Source organism: Eleutherodactylus coqui, chromosome 1, assembly GCF_035609145.1.
Source record: "Eleutherodactylus coqui strain aEleCoq1 chromosome 1, aEleCoq1.hap1, whole genome shotgun sequence".
NCBI lineage: Eukaryota > Metazoa > Chordata > Amphibia > Anura > Eleutherodactylidae > Eleutherodactylus > Eleutherodactylus coqui.
In genome coordinates, this window is record NC_089837.1 from 364,390,345 (window position 1) to 364,412,871 (window position 22,527).

The following is a 22,527-nucleotide window of genomic DNA, read 5'->3' on the forward strand; positions in this document are numbered from 1 at the left end:
CATTTGTTTTAGTTTCCTGCGCTAATATCAGGAAAGTAGACTGTGCTGTAATTAATCTTAAAGGGGTTGTCTCGCGAAAGCAAGTGGGGTTATACACTTCTGTATGGCCATATTAATGCACTTTGTAATATACATCGTGCATTAAATATGAGCCATACAGAAGTTATTCACTTACCTGCTCCGTTGCTGGCGTCCCCGTTGCCATGGTGTTGTCTAATTTCAGCGTCTAATCGCCCGATTAGACGCGCTTGCGCAGAAGGGTCTTCTGACTTCTGTTCGGTCCGGCACGAGCGGTGTTCTGGCTCCGCCCCTTCTACGCGTCATCGCGTAGCTCCGCCCCATCACATGTGCCGATTCCAGCCTCCTGATTGGCTGGAATCGGCACACGTGACGGGGCGGAGCTACGCGATGACGTGTAGAAGGGGGCAGAGCCAGAACGCCGCTCGTGCCGGACCGAGCCGAAGGCAGAAGACCCTTCTGCGCAAGCGCGTCTAATCGGGCGATTAGACGCTGAAATTAGACGGCACCATGGCGACGGGGACGCCAGCAACGGAGCAGGTAAGTGAATAACTTCTGTATGGCTCATATTTAATGCACGATGTATATTACAAAGTGCATTAATATGGCCATACAGAAGTGTATAACCCCACTTGCTATCGCGGGACAACCCCTTTAAGGTCTCATGGACACACGGAATCTGTGGGGAAAAAGCGATATGTCGTATACTCCCCTATAAAACATTACTTCTGGGGGAGAATAGTTGGCCTCACGGAGGCACCATACAGCATTATACTTGGTAACTACTGTTCTTTTAGAAGACCCCCATATTGAAGGTGGAATACGACCAGGGGCGTAACTAAAGGCTCAGGGGCCCTGATGCAAAAGGTGAGCTGGGTCCCCCCCCCCCTCTATCTGTATCTGTACCCATACCCATACCTAAACCATGCTGCACAGAGGCGTAACTTGAAGCTTCTGGGCCCCAATGCAAAATCTGTAACAGGGCCCCCAACTATAATGCTTTATTCATAGTACTGGACCTATATGGAGAAGAGAAGCCTTATGGGCCCCCTAAGGCTCCTGGCCCTGGGTGCAACCGCATCCCCTGCACCCTCTATAGTTACGCCCCTGAATGCGACGAGGAGCACAGATTTCGAAAAGGTAACAGTACGCTTTACTTGGCAGCTTTTCCAGCAATACGGTCATAACTCTGACTTATTCCTGTTTACAAATAATGGTTTCAAAAGCATTTTAAGGATTTTTTTGCAAATGGGACAATGCAACACCACTTATTGGAAGGCAGCATTCCAGCAAGTCGATGTCAGACCTTATAACAAGCCTTGTAAGGGTGCAGTCACATGGGCGAGAAAATACAACCCATTATTTGCAATGGGTGTATTTACATTGGCGATTTTACGGAAAAATTATAGCATGTTCCATTTTCACGCAAGTCTCACATGAGGATAGAATATGCAGATGTGTGATCTCCCACACATCACACAGCACATGGACGAGGTCATGCCCGGGTCTTCTACAAAAGGAAATGAGAACTATGCATAGACATGCGGTTTCAGGGATTCTATCCTTCATTGCATCTTCTAGTCCCCCCTCGCTGAAAAATAGTGTTTTAAAAGTTCAATACATTTAAAAAATAAAATTCCTATTGAAACAATACAGATTTTTCTGGAGAAAACTCATTTTTTAAATAGATAAAATTAAAAAAAAAGTTTTAAAAGCAGCCCATAGGTATTACTGTATTATAACCTAAACAATGTAAATATTTTGTTGTTTATGTAGCATGTTGAACGTCATAAAAATAATTTTAAAAATCCAATAGTCACTTGGCACAAAAAAACCTCCAACATTTCCTGCAAAAAACAAGACCTTGGATAGCTCCATTGCAGGAAAAATAAAAAAAAATGCAATGGGGGATAGAATGTGGAATTGCAGGGTCAATTGGTTTTCTCTAAAATAATGTTTTTATTGTACTGAAGTTGAAAATATGTACATAGACTTTGTATTGCAGCACTAATGCTGAACCACGTAAGAAAAGTTTGATGTTGTTTTTCCCAAAAGGTGAATGGCGCAAAAACAAAATGCAAACTACAATGATGCAATTTCTGGGTGGGGAGGTGGGGGGTTCCATCAATGCCACAAAAATTTTATACAACACATTATATGTGCCCCTAAATGGTGCCATTGAAAAATAAAAGTTGCCCCACAAAGAAAAAAAACAAGCTCTCATATGGCTATGTAAATGAGTCATACTTCTTGCAATGCAACAATGGAAATTGCTTGCTCCTTATGGCACAAAATAGGCCCATCACTCAAGGGTTACTAGATTTAGTCCTCGTCACTAAATAAAAAAAACTATAAACCCCAAAGAGAGTGTAAATTTAACTGCTGGTGCCTATTGAGTGACACAATCCCAATGTGTTACCAAAATTTAGGTGGTTGACTTACATACAAATGCTCAGTGGTGGCAGTAAGTTTTATTCGGGTAGTGGTTTTGCTCCATCTTGCAATAAGTGCATGACTGAGGGAGTTCAAGTAAGTCAAGTACAGCATTCCCGTCCATGTCATGTGCTTTGAAGGCCTGGTTCATGAGTAACTGTAGTATCCTAGTGCTTGCATGATCAAATCTTCAAGTTCCCTCTGTAAAGCCAGTTCAATCAAATCAAATGACCCTGTAGTCCTGGATAAACAAGGATAGTCGAACTGCTTGCTTGCTGCAGTCTATGAACGACTGCCTGTTTGCAGTGAATGGAGGCAGGCTGGCGTCAGGAAGCGATCTCCGCCCCACTCCACTCCATTCACTGAAACATTATTGCTTCTGTGTGAAATCATAGGATCGATGGTCATCGGAATGGCTGTTTGGAGCTTATATGACTGACAGTTGTCATGAGTAAAGAGACTTTCAATGTCTGGCAGTCATATGCAATATGAGGAAGCATCGTATTACCTTTGCACATTGGCATGAATGTAGATTTTACATGTGTTCAGGACCTTGTAAAGATGTACGTAGTAACACAACTTTAGATTTTTTCACACTCAGCAATGTACTAAACTATTCAGTACTGACTTTTTTTAAACAAACAGTCCAAATATAACCTTTAGGCCTCATGTCCATGGTAAAAAGATTATTTAAAATCCACAGCGTTTTTCCCGCACGCGGATCCGTGCCCCATAGGGATGCATTGGACACCCGCAGGTAGTTAAATACCTGCGGATGTCATTTTACCCTTGAGGCGGGGATTGCGTGTGCGGGGAAAAAAAAGGCGGCATGCTCCATTTTAGTGCGGGTCTCCCGCTGGGAAGCCTATGGAAGCCATCTGGATCCGCGGAACACCGGTACCTGAATTAAAACTTACCTGTCCAGATGCTGCGGATCTTCTCTCCGTTGCGGCCGGATCTTCTTTCTTTGGCCCGGTGGATGTGCCCGGCGCATGCGCGCGACATGCTGCCGGCGTGCCGAGCACATCCGCCTGGCTAAAGAAAGAAGATTCGGCCACGATGGAAGGAAGATCCACATCGTCCGGACAGGTAAGTTTAATCTTTTTTTTAGCCTCATGTCCCCGGGAAAGGAGGGACCCACTGCGGGATTCTGCATGGAAAATCCGCGGCAGGCCTGATTTTCCCCGTGGACATGAGGCCTTAATGAAATATCTTTTCGTATAGGAAAAGGTATAAAGACATTTTAAGTATCTTTTACCAAACCACGTGTTTAAATTGTGCTCCTGGGACCTGCAGTTCTATGGGTTTCCAGGAGTACACTTCCACAGGTGTGGGATGATCACCACTGCTCTGCTGCACCTAAATGCCAGCCCCTCTTGCTACCGGGAGCTGGTCATTTATCTTTCTCCTCATTCCTCTCAGAACCCTGGTGTTTGGAGTCATGCATGTCTTGCTTGGTGTTGCTGCATGCATGAGGTTCTGGCTGGGATTCCCTTGTCTGTTGATGTGAACAGTGTCCTGTTCTGCTTGTATGCCATTTTCCATCTATGGCAAGCCAGGCTCCCAGGTTCTAGCATGGGGCTGTTGCTATTGGGATGATTGCATTGCTCGCAGGCAAACCCTGGGGTTTGAGTTGTCTTGATAGAGTAGGGACTCACGAGACAACGAGGACCCTTGTCGTGGGCTCGTGAGCTTAAGCATCTTGGCTAAAATACAAACCAGTACCTCCTACATACTTTAGCTATTTCATCAGCTTATGTGTGTTGGTATTCTTGGTATTATTGACAAGAGAATTTACATGTTAGAGTCCAAATTCTGCGAAAATTCTTATTAAATTTGCAATACTTTAGTCTTCCAGTACAAGATGAGAAATGACAAGCACAACTAAAAGTACTAATTTTCAAGATTTTACCTCACCTTTAAAGAAGAAACTCCTGCAAATTGAAATTTCTACGTCTTCCGAGATTTTGGCATAAATGATCCACTTGTCAAAATTAAACCAGACATTGACAAGATTGAAGAACCATGTTCATCGACTCAGACCTATTTGCCTCATTAAATTACAAAGAAAGCCCATTGGTTGCACAGAAAATACCACGATTTAAAGAGAGAAAACAAGTAAAAGATATTGCCTCGACAATCTTTTCATGAAGATGAAATGTCAGTTTTCCAAAACCTGCAATTAAACTGTCAAAAATTATTCAACAGTTGAATTTGTAAGTTGACAGGCAAATGTTAACTTTGAAAGTGAACCAGAAAAATGCTGGCTTCATTCTAGCAACATTCTTTTAGCAGCCTCCACGGTTTTCAGTGGCTTACATTTCCATAAAGTGAAAAAAACTTTTTAATATCCTTGGCCTGGTAAGTATCTCTGAAAATATGTATGACTACCATCAGTGTTCATTTCATTTTCCATCTATTTACATATCATTGGAGGAGGAGAAGAGTCTAAAGTTGAAGACAACACCCTTATGTGTCACTAGGGATGACCAGTGTGACAATCCAGTCACAGTACCAAGCAATAATGGCTTGCATAATGGAAAAGATTCTGGACTTCGAAGTAGTGCAAAGATCACAGTATCTTCTGTTGCAATGGAGAAACCTGGATTTCAAGTATTTTTGTAATTGACCCTAAATTCAGCCTATAAAGTGGGAAAATTTGCCTCGGACAGACCCATAGGAGTGAGGTAAAAGGTGTGTCAAGAATACCGGTACCCACAAATTTTACATCACTTCAGCATGCTAAAGCAATTTCTCAAAATCAAGCAGAAAGTCTGCAAGGAAATAGTTCCATAGATAAAATCAAGCTACATTTTTGTTCCATGATATAAACCTAGGAGGACAACCTGGACAATCGGCGGTGTCAAAGAGGGCTTTCTCTTCCCGAGCGCATATATCTATATTACACTCAAGTTCGGCACTATGGAGCAATTCCAGCAACCTCATTAGTTCTGACTCCCAATTCCAGCAAGTTGATTGGTTGTTTGGGTTTTCTGATTCAACCTGATTGGTTGTTTGGGTTCCCTGATTCAACCTGATTGGTTGTTAGTGCCGAACTTGAGTGTAATATAGATATATGCTTCTCAAACACATCACTAATCAGTATGAAGGGGAAGGTGAAAATTACAGTAAAAACTGACACGCTTGTATTGATTCTGCACCAGAGGAAAATGGTAATGTTCTGTAGTTAAATAAAGAAACAGCTCCATATTTAGCTATTGAAAACATTATAAACAATGCACAGTTGATTTCAGATTTGCCTCACCTGGTCAACTACTGCAAGACAAGAAGCTTGGAAAATTTCCATAGTCTTATCCTCAAGTATGGGATAAAGGGAATATACTTTGGGATTGATGCCATGAAGGCAACAACAAAATTGGCAGCCCTTACTCACAGCTTCAACGTTGAGTGACAAGTTGCTATGGTAAGAGTCTCATAATGTAACAGAACCCGAAGTTACAGAACGAACCAAGCTAGTGATTCCTAAAGGAAAGACCTGACAGGAAACATCAAGAATATAAAAAAAAATGGATGTGCAATACCTAGAAGGCATCGCTCAAAATGCATTGCTTATTGCTGCTGGAAAGTTAAATCAAATTGTTTTTCAATGACTCCCATGCTATCACCAAAGCTTTTGAATTTAGAATGGCCAAGTAAAGAGGAAGTAAAAGAAAAGCAGAATTCATTTCACTTGCTAACAAGCACACTGGTGCACTTTTGTAAAGCAGCTGTTCCTGGTACTGCCGCCCCTCCCAGGCACTTGAATGTGCAGTGAAGCCGCATGATAAATGAACAAGGAACAGGTCCCTGAAAAGGAAGCGCCACTCACTGCTGCCTCTTCTGACAGCTCATCGACCAGTTTGCTGAGCTGTGGATATCTGTGGATGAACTATTGATGACCTGGCCAGAGAATAGGTCATCAGTAGTAAAGTCTTACCGTGTTTCCCCGAAAATAAGACAGTGTCTTATATTAATTTTTGTTCAAAAAGGTTTAACTTTTTTACATGTATAGCTGCCTGGACACTATTTAAATTGACTTTTTAAATTAACTGTTAGCGGGGCTTAATTATGGAGTAGGGCTTATATTTCAAGCATCCCCAAAAAGCCTGAAAAATCATTTTGCATCCTCAAAAATTCTGGAAAATCATGCTATGTCTTATTTTCAGGGTATGTTTTATTTTCAAGGAAACAGGGTAGAACAGTCTCTTAAAGTAAACACAGAGGGACGTGTAACTGGAAAGATTATGCCACTGAAAATACTGCCTTGACAATCTTTGTGGTTAACTGTCCATTTGATGTTCCATCGAGCATCTTTTCTGGAAGTAGAAATTTTTAATATGCTTCAAAAGATAACGAACTTTCGAAAAATAAGAAATCAGCATTTTACACATAATAACTAATATAATTAATAAATGTATGCTACACTTTTGCGATCTTCAAGCAAGAACAGATGAAATACTGATTTTGATTTTGTCAAGACAGTAACTTCAATGATTGAATCCTTTTCTGGTTATTAATTTGTTCTGCGCTTTCTAGAACCCGTGTTCACATACCTCCAAAAAGTGTTCCAGGAACACCATTTCCGGTTAATGTAGTGGAGTGAATTTTTCTTTCAAGAATTTATTACATATGTACGCTACAAATTTAACGGAACCTAACACCAAATTTAATTACCATCTACCCCTTAACGGGTGCAGACTCTTTCGTAGAGCTGACACACGCCCAATGTTTGGGGGTCCAGAACGGCCCCTCACGAGGTGCCACGTGGTTGCCATGGCAGCCAGGGGCCTTCTAAAAGGCATACCTATAGCTGTATACTTGAAAATTAATGGTGCTTATAATAGTTTAGGAGTCTGGGGAGCCTTTTTTCAGAATCAATTTGTTCCTCATTCCTGCGGTGTCCCACTGCGAAGTCAACGGGCGCACACCAACTTGATTCAATTCAGAAGGCCATGTGTACACACTCCCATAGAGATGAATAGGAGTGCGCATGCACAGACTTCTGAAAAAGTCAGTCTGCTGTGTGTGCTGACTTTGCCGGGGAACCCCCTAGTAACAGGGAACTGGGACTATGAGACACAGCTCCCCAGATTCAACATTACCTAAAGTATTTGCATCACATCTTACTTTATGGGGCTTAAAATTACTGACAGTTTCTTTTTAAATATCAGCATACATATTGCATTAAAGATATATTCTTGGGTGTTGAGATTGAGGGGAAGGTAGGGTGATCATACTGCGGCTGTCATACTGCGCAAGTTTGTTCTTTGCGATTTTTGTGCGATGCGTTTTTAACATTAGAAAGTCGGTATTGCAGCGTTAAAAAATGCAATTGGGTAGGAGCCCTTATGATGCTTATAGTTTAGGTGACAAGGAGTTGGAGGAGTTGTGTCTGATACTCAGCCGGCCCCCGTTTCTGCATTGCCACCTGCAAAGTCAGTGTGCACACAGCCAACTTGAGTTTTTCCGTAATGCTGTGCGCGTGCGCTCCCACAGAGATAAATGCACACTCCTCACCTCTACTTTGACTTTGCAGGTGTTAGGCCCAATTCACACGGGCGGATTTTTGCTGCGGAATCCGCGGCGAGCGTCTTGCCTCAGATTCCTCAGCAGTGTCCGTCCATAGCATGCAATGCAAATTGATTCTTCCACGCACACGAGTAAAAATCACTTGTGATTTCCGCTCGTGTAGGAATAATTGCAGAATTCTCTATTATGGTGCAGGACTTGCATGGACGGCTTCCCTTGCAGTCAATTTTGAAATCGCAGCAGATTCACGTCATTGCCAGCACAACGGCATGGCATTCCCTGCACTGCGCATGTGTGCCAGCCGACACATCCGCAGCAGATCCGGACAGGTGAGTATGTGTCTCTGGCCAGGCACTGGGTCCGACCCAGCCGTGTGCATGCGATCTTACTCTTTTTAAAAGGTTTACAGCCATAACAAATGGTCAAAATAAAGAAGTAAAACCACAGTCTTTGTTCTTTCTTCTAACAGTCACACACAGCCAGGGGCCTAACTATAGAGGATGCAGGGGATGCAGTTGCACCCGGGCCCAGGAGCTTTAGGGGGCCCATAAGGCCTCTCTTCTTCATATAGGGAGCCCAGTACTATGAGTAAAGCATTATAATTGGTGACCCTGTTACAAGTTTTGCATCGGGGCCCAGAAGCTTCAAGTTACACCTCTGCACACAGCAATCTGTGTAGCTATATGGACTTCCTTTATCAAATACTTTTGAAGAACTGTATAGTTTTAGTTCAATAAGTTTTTATTGAGGCATGTAGGCAAACAATAAATCAAACAAAAGGTGCAGTACAGACAATGATACCTTTGTAACGTGAACATGTTCATGTTGCACCCACTAACAGCTCCCCACCCACACCATCGTGGAGGCTGTGGCTTATCCGCCTCCATTCCAGATTTTCTTTAACAGACAGAGTCCTTCCCCACCTCGGGGTAGGGGTTCTGGAGGTGGAGATAGGGAAAGATAAAGGAAGAGAGAAAGAGCAAAGGAAAAAAAAAAAAAAGAATTAACAGAGGGAATAGCTCTAGCGAGCTCAATGGGAGGTAGGGAAATAGGGTTGGGGGTATGACGTGGGTACTTCGGGAGAACTGTATAGTTTTAATGAAGGAAGTACAGGGAATGTAAATGAAAATAAACCAGACCAGCCAAATGATATTTTTAATAGTGTGCTATAGAAAATAGAATTAACAGCACTTCATAGAACAACATACTTGCACTAAAAAAAACTATGCCGAGTTAAAGATCTAAATAAGTTCTGCTAATCTTTGGTAGTTATGCTAATGGAGATTGACTTGTGGGAATGTTACCTACTAAATGGCCTTTTACCCGACACAATTATCATGCAAATAATCATTAAGTCGAGTGCTTTTGTATGATAATTGTTAGTTGTAAAGACGTGCAGTGAGAGAACGATCAGCAATAAATTGTTAGATTCTCGCTTTAGCGCCTGACAGTTGTCCCAGCGGTAATCACTCCTATGCTTTCACACAGGAACGATCATTGCTCAGTGAATGGAGGCTGAGCATTGAGTAAGCTGAAAACCACTTCACCCACCAACCTCCATAACAGTAAACAGGCCAATCAGCGTTTGCTTTTTGCGACTGCAGAAAGTGAACGACCAATGAATTATCATTCAGTTGCTGCTGGCATTTACACTGAATGATTATCACTGCGATCCAGCTAGAAGCTGAATGATTATCCTTCAGTGTAAAAGGGCCCCAAAGTTCAGTGCCCTCATAAACCAAGGGAGACACTCCCTGCATTAGCACATCCTCACCCCTCTGAAATCCCAGCCTGCTGCGGTACCCTTCCTGCTGTGGGCAATGACCACACTGACGTACTATGCATGAGCCACCTTCTTTGCCCACAATGGGGAGAGCATAGCATTTGTGCCAGGCGGCAATTTCATTGCTGATAACAGAGATACAGCTGAACAGTGAAGCCATTAGTCAAGGCCAAGGGAGTGGCATTGGGCACTATTTATTGATGAGAGCTGGAGCATTTGCATGGGAATGCCCTCAGGGGACTTGCGACCTAATTAGTATAATCGATTAGAGTACTTTTTCTCTGCAATGAATAGTTTATCTGTTGCTATAAAGGTATGTTTGATTCTCTTATAGTCCTCAAGCAGGCGCTGTTATTCGTCTTGTAGCCATAAAGAACCTGACAGATTCCCTATAAAATCTAAAATCAGTAAAAGTAATCTATCAGGAGCAATAAATAAATAAAATTACAAGTCAGGTACAACTTGTATTAATGAATTTTGTCATCAGGTTAGAAATAGCAGAATATGCAATGAAGGATCTTTAAAAAAAAACAAAAAAAAACTCCCAACATGGCATAACTATACTGTGTGTAAACAGTATATAACCAAAGTGGGTTTGTGGTGGGAAATATTTTCACTTATGGCCTCTTCTAATAACCACATAAATAATACTAAATAACAGGAGATTCCCAAAAGTGACAAATCTACTTTGTAGAGAGAGTATATAAGGACAACTAGATACTGAAAACAAAATTGACCACTAGGGGGACCCAAGAACCGTAATCATATGAAAAGGCAAAACGATAGGGCTAGAAACAGATGAATATCTAGTAATCATGTGGGGGAAGAAAAAAGAAAAAAGGCAAATAGTATATTTTTAACCTTTCTTTAAGTCAATATATTTACGGCGTTCGCTTGATATTTCTTAACAAATATATACAGTAGTCTTTTTTAACATATAATATTCATTTTTTCCAGCACAACCATTGTATGTTGAAACCATAACTCTATGGAAATCTGATCATTAGTTCCAAAATCTCAGACGTTTTAAACACCCCCTCCCTCCAAAATAACATAAAAAAGGTAAGACAAGAAAAACAACCACAAAATCAATACAGATAAAGTAATTCCCTATATATAGCACTTATATAAAGCAGTCAGAAGGAGCTACTGGAAGTTGGGAATCACTTTCAAGAAGGATGGGGGTATCTGTGGTGTAACTAGAATGCCAGGGGCTGCGGAGCAAACTTTAGACTGACCCCCTCCTCTGCACCACATATCTCTAGTCCTAAATGAGTCCTATGAATTCATACTTCTTCCACGTTTCTCAAACTTAAGTGTCTTTTAGGCACAGTTCACATGTTCTAAATGTACCGTAGCTAAAGTGCATCTAGGTCATAAACCATGTCGATGAGGAGATCACATCTCACAGCTAAAAGCACTTTCATCTTTAATAGCTGTGTGGTTAGTCAGCAAAACAGCAATACAACACAGAGCCATTAAGAATAACAGGGCTTTTATCGGCAATCACTTGAAAGCTGTGCTTTTCAGCTGCAATGCATCCAGAGTATTTGAACCCGTCCTCACAAATTCATTTATGCCCCCCCTCCATTGTTATAAGTGATCGCTGTGCGACAGACAGTGTGTATGCTGTATCATGTGAAATGATTTGGGAATTACTTGGGGAAGCGAGTATCTCTAGACCTACAGAGGGATACAGGGCCAATGTGGCCAATCCTAAGAAGGGGGTTATCTCAGCAAGTGTGTGTAAACAGCGTGATTGGCTTGGGAGAGGGACGAAATGGGCTCACACAGTGATATTTGCCAAGAGGGGTCGGTCTTTCAGTGCACCCCAGTGTCTCACCTGCAGGTAGCTGAAGGAGAGGGAAACATCCAGGCAGTACGACACACCAGTGTAATTAATTATATCGACAAGGAGAAAAGAAGGGGACTTCTGTCCACGGGCGAGATGTCATAGCGGGATCCGCGACGATAAATCACACGCGGAGCTTGCATGACACACTTTCCATAGGATAACTATGGAAAGCGCAGCCTACTGCACACGAGCAGAGAATCATAGCGATTCTCCGCTCGCGTGATTAAAATCACGGCATGTTCCAATTCTCCGCAGTGAGCCTATCACTAATATAGGCTCATCGCGGAGACCTTTTAGTGCTCTCCCCTCCTTCCCCGTGGCGGAATATCGCTAGTGATATTCTATCGCGGCCGTGACAGGCGGCCTAGGCTGGTCTCACATGACCGAATTTGAATTGTAGATTCCGTGATCGTATGATCCGCGATAATACGCAGTTCAATCAAATACATTGGATTACACAATTCTGCTCACATTATCAAGTCGGAATTGCGTAATCCATTTGCGGAAAATAAAATGCAGCATGTTGTATTTTACCACGGAATCGACGATCATAGAGCCCATTGTGCTCTATGGTCGCGGATATACCCACAGCCCATAGGCAAATGCATTGCATATTGGCTGCGGGGACTGGCATCGTCGCTAAGCAATGGCACAGGAAATACAAACTTAAAAAAAAAAAGCTATGACCAGGCTCACAGCTGGAATCTGCTGTGGGCATCCAGCATGCGGAATCTGACGCACTGGTGTGAGCCCGGGCTTACACTGAAGATAGTTCCCAATGACACTGGCTGTATGTATGAGTCGTTCTGCTGCATTTTTTCCCACACCTGCTTAAAACTTCTACACAGTACTGTAACTGAAAGATAGGTCCAGCTTTGCTGATTTTCCCTGCCATCCACCAAAGTTCAGTATGTTCTTGATCTTAAAGGGGTTGTTCCAAAAATAACTTTTATTACTAGAGATGAGCAAGCATACTCGCTAAGGGCAATTACTCGATCGAGCATTGCCCTTAGCGAGTACTTGCCTGCTCGGAAGAAAAGATTCAGGTGCCGGTGGGGGGCGGGGAGCGGCGGGGAGATCTCTCCCCCACTCCCCCCTGCTTATTCCCGCAACTCACTGCTCACCCGCGCCGGCAGCCGAATCTTTTCTTCCGAGCAGGCAGGTACTCGCTAAGGACAATACTCGATCGAGTAATTGTCCTTTGTGAGTATGCTCGCTCACCTCTATTTATTACCTATCTACTGGGTAGATATGATGTGCACATCGAAATAGTGTAAATCTTTCATGGCGTCACATTATTGAATCAACTTTCATTCTAAACTGAGCAGGGCTGTCTTCATCAGATTACAATTTTGTCAGCACTCTCTGCTTTGAGTGTTGACCACATTGACCGCGGTGCAGAGAAATCAGCTGATGGCCGTGGATCCTGAACAGCAAACACCACCGATCATCTATTGAAGACCTATCCTGAGGATTGTTCATCAGTAGAAGAAACACCAAAAGTCCTGGACAACCCCTTTTATTAGGCTGGCGTGTGGATTGACCAGCACTGTACAGTCATTACTGGGCATGATTTTTCAGATATTTTTAATTGTGTTTAATTACATTTATCAATTTATATTATCTTATATTTGTGGTGTGTGCAAATTTTTGATAAGTAGTCTGATGGATTTTAGCATTTGTATATTTGTCTACCCCTAATACGATTATCCTATATCTATATCACCTTCACTTCCTATTGATAGATCACAAAGAACAAATGTAAGCACTATAAGGCAGGGGCCTGACTATAGAGGATGCAGGGGATCAAGTTCAAGTTACTCCTCTGCTATAAGGGTATGTTCCCACAGAGCAAATCCACAGCAAAACTGCTGACAATCTGCAGTGGTAGAAACTGTACCAAATAGTGCTATTTCTTTTTAAAGACTAGCATATGAAACACCAGTTTTACAGGGGTTTTCTAAACACTAAATGGAAATTCTAAAAATGCTGAAATCTAAGAGGCGTAACTTGAAGCTCCTGGGCCCCAATGCAAAACTTGTATGTAACAGGGCCCCCAACTATAATGCTTTACTCTTAGTACTGGGTTCCCTATATGGAGAAGAGAGGCCTTATGGGCCCCCCAAGGCTCCTGGGCCCAGGTGCAACCGCATCCCCTGCATCCTCTATAGTTACGCCCCTGCACCTAAGTAGCGACATCCTGAACTTTTTATCTGCAGCTCTGGACGCTCTTCTTCATCCCGTTTAGCCGCCGATCTGCCCGTGTTTAAACGCATCACTTCCACTGTAAACACAGCAGCTGACTGTTCCCTATAACTGCAGGCACGTATAGAGCTTGTTTACCGCCCAGCGCTGTAGCTCCACCCACAGCTCACAGGTCCTGCAAGTTACCAGCACCAACCTCCCTCTCACTGAAGGAGCCACAGAAAGCCTGCTGAAGCAGGCAGACGGGACCGTCCGGCACTTTGAACCATACATGAGCAATACAGCACAGTACTTTCTGTCCTCCCATCATGTTCTGCTCACAGCTGGATGTTGGAGACTATGGACAGGGAAGGATGTAGAAAATGCAGACAAGACATCAGAGAATGTGGAGATATTTTTCAGGCAGAGGGTCATGTGACATAGAAAATGAAGAAAGTAGCTAGACCAGGTACAGTGGACCTATTACAAAATGACATAATGATGATGTAGATTAAATTTTAAAATGTTAGTCTGTGTCCGGATTATCCCTTTAATACAGTAAGTGTGGGCCATAGCAGTCTGAAAGAGTCCGAGAATTTTGCCAGATCTGGACAGAGCAAACTCTTCAATGCTGACTACGCAAATATTGACAGAACGCTCTCTGTTCCCCTGTTCTTGAACAGAGTCCAGCCTTTCACTATTTATCTTTTGCAAAGTGTATTACAAATATCTGCCCTAGAAAGACAAAATATGTTACTTAAACAGGTATTCTGACTACTGGCATTCATGGCATATTGGAAGACTGCTTGGCCCTTGAATCATATTCGGTAATCTAAGACAACCAGCAGCATCACATAAAAATAAAATTGTGAGTTACTCTAACAATGTGTACAGAGTTTCTAATCATAGAGTGCCTCCCATGTTAGTCATTGCCAATCCCTCTAAATGATAGCAATCCATCAATAAGTGTGAATGTTTGGAATCATTATGGAGTTCCACTTTGCAGGAAAAATGTAGAACTACTTGCTTGACATACAAGTAAGTGGTCATCCATGTAATACAAGTCTTGGCGCAGTCCCCCCCAGAGACAATCCTTGTTAGCTCCTCTCTTCGGTCATCAATGGTGAGAGGAGCTATCTCTATAATGCCCATTTACCCAAATAGTGCATATGAACACAGCTTGTCTTATTCTTCACTGAAAAATATGATGTTCAGGTCAAATACCTGCATTTTTTTATGTAAAAAGTGTCAGAAAAAGTGGGCCAGATTCAGAATGACACTGGTAACACTCATTTTTAAAGTTTTTCTGCCACTTTTTGGCACCATATTCCTTAACAGGGCAAACAGTTTGAGCAATGCAATACTAATAAAACATCCACAACTCTCTCAACACTTCCCAATTAAATAGTCTGTGATACTGCATGAAAGAATTAGCCTTTAAATGGGGAAAATATTGTCAGTAGTCACTGAACATTTAATAAAATGGGTGAGATTTCAAGGGAATTGTTTTACTAATCAGAACCAGATACTTATACATATCTAGTTGCACCATCTAGATTGTTGTCTGTATTTTTAACATTACATTAACCCCCTTGTGACACGCATACAACTATATACGTTCTAACTGGACATACTCCGTGCAGTTAGCATGTACATAGCCATCCACTGCATGTGCTATGTATGGAGTTGGCTCAGGAGCCACACTCTCTCCATACAGGGTGGGTATCGTCTGTCTCTGATAACCAACATCCACTGAAAACAGCCACAGAGAAAACACGGAGCATGGCTGTTCACCCAGCTGAAAGTCCCCAGGGCTGACATAATCATTTGTCTATTAGAGATATGCCTGTAGGTCAGAAACGCTATCTTTTCTCCTTAGGCCTTATTCACATGGGCAACAAAAATCGCACGATTTTGTAGAGCTACAGAAAACGCATGTATGTGAAGCCCATGGTTTCCAATGGGTTCATTTACATGAGAGATGTTTTGTAGCCTGAAAGAACACAATGCAAAGTGTCAAGTCTACTAATTAATCAGGAAACATCTCTATGGGTGTGACTGCAGGAGAGAAAAACTCCAGAAATACTGAATTCAGAGTCCCTTGGAGGTCCACTCTGGTTCAGAGACCAAGCACTGGTCTGGTGTTAAATTCCTGATACCTAGGAGAACCCGGAATCTGACTAGGTATGAAGTGACAGATGTTATGCTATATGTTTGAGGAACTAGGCTCTGTGGTGTAAACCTGTTACGAACTGGAGCAGGTTTGGAGCCTTGTGTTGTAACCCGAGCGAACACATAGCATGGACAAGGAAAGCCAAGGATCGGTATTGGGTTGGTATCTGTTGCAATACAAGGGAGCAGGCAGGTAGTGTAATCAGGATTTAGCCAGAGGTCGGTAATAGGTTGCAGTTGTTATGTCTTACCAGCGCTGGAATGGACCCGCAGGTGTAGTAGCCGTGCTGGTCACTGGAGAGTAGTCAAGATAGCCAAGAGTCGTTATCGGGAAGTCACGGTATATAGTACAATAGGATGAGATGGAAGCGTAGTCAAATGGAATCCAGAGGTCAGCAGCAGGAGGTATCTGTATGCAGTACAATGGCATGAGATGAAAGCATAGTCAAATGAAAGCCAGAGGTCAGTAGCAGGAGGTATCAATTCAATCACAGAGGAGCAGGAGGAAGAGGAGCCTGATCAAGGTGGTAAAGCACAATAAACACACACTGGATTTGAGGCACAGTCAGGCTTTTATAGGAAATTCTAATCAGTAGCAGGGCGGAGCCAGAACAGGGAGGCAGGAAGTGGACTTAGCAAGAGCAAGGAAGCATAAAACGAGGCTGCGTTTCAGCAAGGAACTGTCTAAACCTGGATAGCCAGGGGAGAGAGCTGCTGACTGGAGTGCAAGAGGTCCCAAGTTTGAGTCCCGACACCAGTTCCCTCCTTCCAGGATGGCTTATTCCTTTGTCAGCTGAGGAGCATGAATGTTGGAGGTTGGTTCCTAGGAATTCTCCTCTGGGCCATATCCCTTCCAACTGACCAGGTACTGCAGCCTCACTCTATGTTTACTAGAGTCCAGGATCTGATCTACCAGGAAATCCTCTTCGTCCTGAACCATCACTGGTGGAGGAGGTGGTGGGCTTCTTCCAGGGAAGGGGTTCCTCTTTAATGGCTTGAGCAGTGATACATAAAACACTGGATGGATTCAAAGAGTTTTAGGCAGAAGGCGACTTGGCCCACTTTTGCAGAAATGTGAAATCTAACAAACTTTTGCCCTAATTTGGGCCTTCAGGTTCTTGGATGATAACCAAAATTTTCCTCCTACCTGCTTTATCTGCTGCCTCTCAGTAAGCCTCTTGAGCCTCCTGTAAGGCATCCTTTAACTCTTTCTGAGTTCTAGCCAGAGCTGTCAGTGTCTGAGTGACAGTCGACCCCGGAGTACTAATAGGGAGGCCAGGAATAAAGGCAGGATGCACGCCATAATTGGCATAAAACAGAGTCTGGGCGGTAGTACTGTGTTTAGCATTATTATAGGAAAACTCCGCAGTCGATAAGTAATCCACCCAATCGTCCTGGAGATGGCTAATAAAGCAGTGAAGATACTACTTCAGCGTCTGATTTGTTCTCTCAGTGTGGCCATTGGACTGCGGATGAAAAGCAGAGGAAAGATTCACGGAGGTTCCCAGGGCCGTGCAGAAGTGTTTCCAGAATCTTGAGATAAACTGAACCCCTCTACCAGAGACCACATCCTCAGGAATTCCATGTAGTTGGAACACTTCCCGGGTCATTAACTCTGCGGTGTGCTCAGCGGTGGCAATCTTCTCTATGGGGATGAAGTGAGCCATTTTCATGAGTCGGTCCACAACTACAAAGATGGTAATCATTCCGTTTTATGGAGGCAGATCCACTATTAAGTCCATAGATATAGACCCTGGATGGGACTGGAACGGGCTGTAACAAATCAAGAGGGCGAGCTTGTGGTGTCTTGTTCCGAGAACAAGCTTCGCAAGAGGTAACGTACATTTTTACATCCTGCCTGCAGTAGGGCCACCAGAAAAAACAAAGTAGAAGTTCCAAGGTCTTTGTGACCCTAAGGTGACCGGCAAGTTTGGAGTCATGGACTAGTCTAAGGACTTTGAGTCGACCAGCTTCAGAGACATATAATTGATGTCCCTGTCTCCAATGTCCATTCTTAAAATAGAGCTTCACATCCTTAGAAGGATGATTCAGATAAGGATCACTTTCATAGCCTCCTTTAAACCTTGTTAGAAGGTCCTCAGAATGCAGGATACCTAAAAAAATTATTTGAAGACAGAATTGTGTGGTCAGTATTCAGCTTCTCTTCAGGTTCTGAAAATATTCCTGGGCAATGCATCTGCCTTGTCATTTCAGGAACCTGGGCAGGACACAACAAAATTAAACCTGAAGAAAGACAGAGCACACTGTACCTGTCTTGCAGATAACCTCTTGGTAGTATGGAGGAATTCTAAACTTTTATGGTCAGTAAGCACTGTCACTGGATGATGGGCTCCTTCCAAGAGGTGTCTCCATTTGGTGAAAGCTACTTTGATGGTCAGAAGTTCTTTGTTCCCAACATCATAGTTTTTCACTGCGGGTGATAAACTGTGGGACAGGAATGTGCAAGGATGTAGTTGCACCTTATCTCCAACTCACTGTGACAAGGTGGCTTCCACAGTAGAGTCGGAGGCATCCACCTCCACAACAAAAAGCAATTCTGGGTTTGGGTTGATCAGGACTGGTGCTGACATAAACAGAGTCTTTAGTTTCTCAAAAGCAGCTTGTGCCTACGCGGACCAGGAAAACGTGTGTGCCTTCTTTGTGAGGGAGAGATGACCTTTGAAAAGTCCTTGATAAATCGTCTGTAGAAATTCACAAAACCAAATCAGGCGCTGTACTTCCTTCAGATTTCTTGGAATGGGCCAATCTAGGATGGCTTTAATTTTGCTGGCATCCATACTTAAGCCAACTGGGAAGATAATGTATGCCAAATTGTATTCGGGTCTGTTCAAATTCACATTTCTCTATCTTGATGTAGAGGTTATTCTTTTGGATTCATTGCAAGACTACCAAACGTGTCCACAATGCTCCTCCAAATTGTCTAAGAAGATGAGGATGTTGTCAAGATATGCCACTACGAATTGATCCAACAGGTCTCGAAACACATTATTGATAAAGTGCTGGAAGGTAGCAGAAGCATTGCAGAGACCAAACAGCATCACTAGGGATTTGAAATGTCCATATCTTGTTCTCAAGGCCATCTTCCACTCATCTCCGGGACGGATCCATACCAGATTATATGCTCCTTTGGGGTCTAACTTGGTAAAGATCTTGGCTGTCCAAAGCCTCTCCAACAGTTCTGGGATTAATGAGAGAGGATAGCAATTCTTAAATTGTAATCTTGTTTAGTTCCTGGTAATTGCACGGTCATGGAGTAGATTCACTCTTTTTAACAAAGAATATGGGTGCTCCTACCGGAGAGGAAGAAGGCTGAATAGAGCCGTTCTTTAGATTTCCATCCAGGTGTTCCCGAAGGGACCCTAACTCTGGTTCTGCGAGGTTGACGATACACCCAAATGCAATAGAAGATCCAGGAAGCAGCTCAATAGGATAGTCATACGGCCGGTGAGGTGGCAGCTAGTCAGCCTTCTTGCTGCAAACATCCCAGAACATCTGGTAGTGAACTGGTAATTTATCTAAGTCCTGTTTATCATCCTCGGGTCTTGCAATAGTTTAGGGGCAGATGGTGCCATCTGGCAGTTTTCCTAACAATATTCTGAGGGGAACGCAATGGCCCTGGTCTTCCAGTTGATAGCGAGATTATGGGAAGAAAACCAGGGGATCCCGAGAATCACTGGAAGCTGATAGTATCTTGGTGGTCATGGTTCATGTGGAACTCCAGTTTAATTGTCTCCTGTGCGACAGGACCTGAAGATAAAGGTGACTCATCCACGGTTTCCCTTATCGATCAGTATGGACTTGAGTCTGGTTGCAATGTCCTTGTCATGAGCGAATATTAAGTCAATGAAGTTCCCCCTCACTCCCGAATCCAACATCGCTGAGCACTGTATTTTCTGATTGCCTGTTAGAATCTTAATTGGGAGGACAAAATGGTGGCGGGGAGGGAAGGTTTCCACACCATCCTGAAATACTGTTGCAAAGGTGTGTTGGGTGGCATCCCCTTTTTTTAATTATGGCTGGATTCGCCATGGGCTTGACATGAGCTAAGGCGAAATTCTTTTAAAGCTTCTTTGGACAGTTTAGGGCATAATCTCCTGAGCTCCCACAATAAAGCCTCAAATTTTCAGCCCGGTGCCTTTCCTTTTCCGTGATAGAGAGACGTCTACAGATAACGTCAACTTGCATGGGTTCAGGAGCAGCTTCAGTCCTTGTGTGAGGACTAAACGTTGGTTGACTGAAGGGGTACGGGGTGCTGGTGCCCGAACCCCACAGTCTCTCCCTTTGCCGCTCGGAAGGTCAATCCATATGCATAACTGGATGAAGTCTTCCAGGTTATCAGAAGTCTCCAGTCTAGCAAGTTCATCTTTTACCCACTCAGATAATCCCTGGCAAAAGTGGCTCTGTTGTACAGCAGGATTCCATATAGTATCATTGGCGCAGCAACGAAATTCTGCAGTATATTCTGCAACGGAACGTCGCCCGTGTCGTAGGCTATGCAAACTCCTTTCAGCCTTACCACAGCAGTTCGGATCATTGAAGATTTGGTCCATAGCGGTCATGAAGGCATTGAGGCTGTCAAGAAGACTAATGTTGGTCTCTACGTATGGCAAAGCCCAGGCAAGCGCCTTGTCAGTGAGGAGGTTAGTGATAAAGGATAGTTTTTTCTTGGTCACTATTAAACAAGGTAGGTTGCATTTGGAAATAAATCTGGCGTTAGTTTAAAAAAAAAAAACGGTATTGGGAACAGTCACCTGCAAATTTCGCTGGCAGCAACACGCAGACATCTGTGCATTTCCAAGAGGTTCCTCTGTAACCCCTCGATCTCTCATTGCATACAAGCAACCTTTTCTTGGTAGGGGGCACAAAATTCCTGGAGTTCCGTAATCTGTTTCCGCAGAGTGGCCACTACGGGATTCACGTTTTGGACGTAATTATTTTTTTACGTCTTACCTGCACTGGAATGGAGCCGCAGGTTTTCATAGCCGTGCTGATCACTGGAGAGTAGTCAAGATAGGCAGGAATTGTTATTGGGAATGCACAATATACAGTACAATGGGATGAAGCATAGTCAAATGAAAGCCAGAGTGCAGCAGCAGCAGGAGGCATTGGTATGCGGTACAATGGGATGAGACGGAAACGTCGTCAAATGAAAGACGGAGTTCAGCAGCAGGAGGTATCGGTGCAATTACAGAGGAGCAGGAGGAAGAGGAGCTTGATCAAGGTGGTGGAGCACATGAACCACACACTGGATCTGAGGCACAGTCAGGCTTTTATAGAAAGCCCTAATTAGTAGCAGGGCAGAGCCAGGGCAGGTAGACAGGAAGTAGACTTAGCAAGAGCAGGAAGCATAGAACAAGGCTGTGTTTCAGCAAGGAACTATCTAAACCTGGATAGCGAAGGATTCAGACAGGAGGGAGCTGCTGACTGGAGTGTAAGAGGTCCCAGGTTCAAGTCCTGACAAGAGTAATTGTTTAGGGAGGAGCAGTAGTTAGTAAGATTGACTAAAGGCACAGAGCACAATAATCGCACAATGGTGCAGTGGAAGGGCCATTACACAGGAAGTCCAATCAGGAGCAGGGCAGAACCAAGACAGGGAACAGGATCAGGGTTATGGGAACCAGGCTAAGGTGCAGCAGGGGAGCTGTCCAGAAGGCTGGATAGCTCAGCAGGGAGAGCCTTGAATTGGAGCACAGGAGCTACTATGTTCGAGCCCTAACAAAACCTATGCTATTTTGCAGCCATAGGTTTGTGCACACTGTGACGAATAACAATGGTGTGAAGCTTATAATATTAGTTCTATTAATGTACCCAAATAAAAAAGTCAGATTTACTGTATTTGTACCAAACTTCTGACCTGAACATGGGTTACTGGTGTGTGACCATCCATCTGTTGGAGGAAAGACAATCTAACTGCCACCATGTAAGAAGTCTTCACACTGGTTTTGTCAATTTTGAGGACAGCGCATTGTTGTTCAATGGCTGTCCTTTAAGTTGGACAAAGATGAATCATTTCAGATTTATTTCCACCTTCTCTATAACCCGTTATCTGTACAATTCCATTGCAAAACAAACTGAAATCATGTAAGGTGGAAAAATAAAATAATGGGGTTGCATAAGTGTGAACACCCTCTTATATTTGGTGCAGAGTGTTAGGGCAGCAGAATGCAGTCCTAAGAAATCTCCCCCCCCCCCCCCCCCCATTATTTACAGTGATTCTGATTTCCCCCTTATAAAGTTCAGCTTTTCTAGTTGGATTTTACTGATATTTTTTTAGTTGCAATTTTCAGCAAAAACTGTAAAGACCTTACAACTAGAGATGAGCGAACGTGTTCGGCTCCGCCCCTTTTCGCCCGAGCACCGAACTTTGCGAGCAATTCCGTGCTCGGGCGAAAAAAGTTCGGGGGTCGCCGTGGCAGCGCGGGGGGGTGCGGCGGGGAGTGGGGGGGAGAGGGAGAGAGAGAGGGCTCCCCCCTGTTCCCCGCTGCTGCCGCCCGCGCCGCCGCGCCTCTCCCCGCCCCCCGGCGCCGGCCGA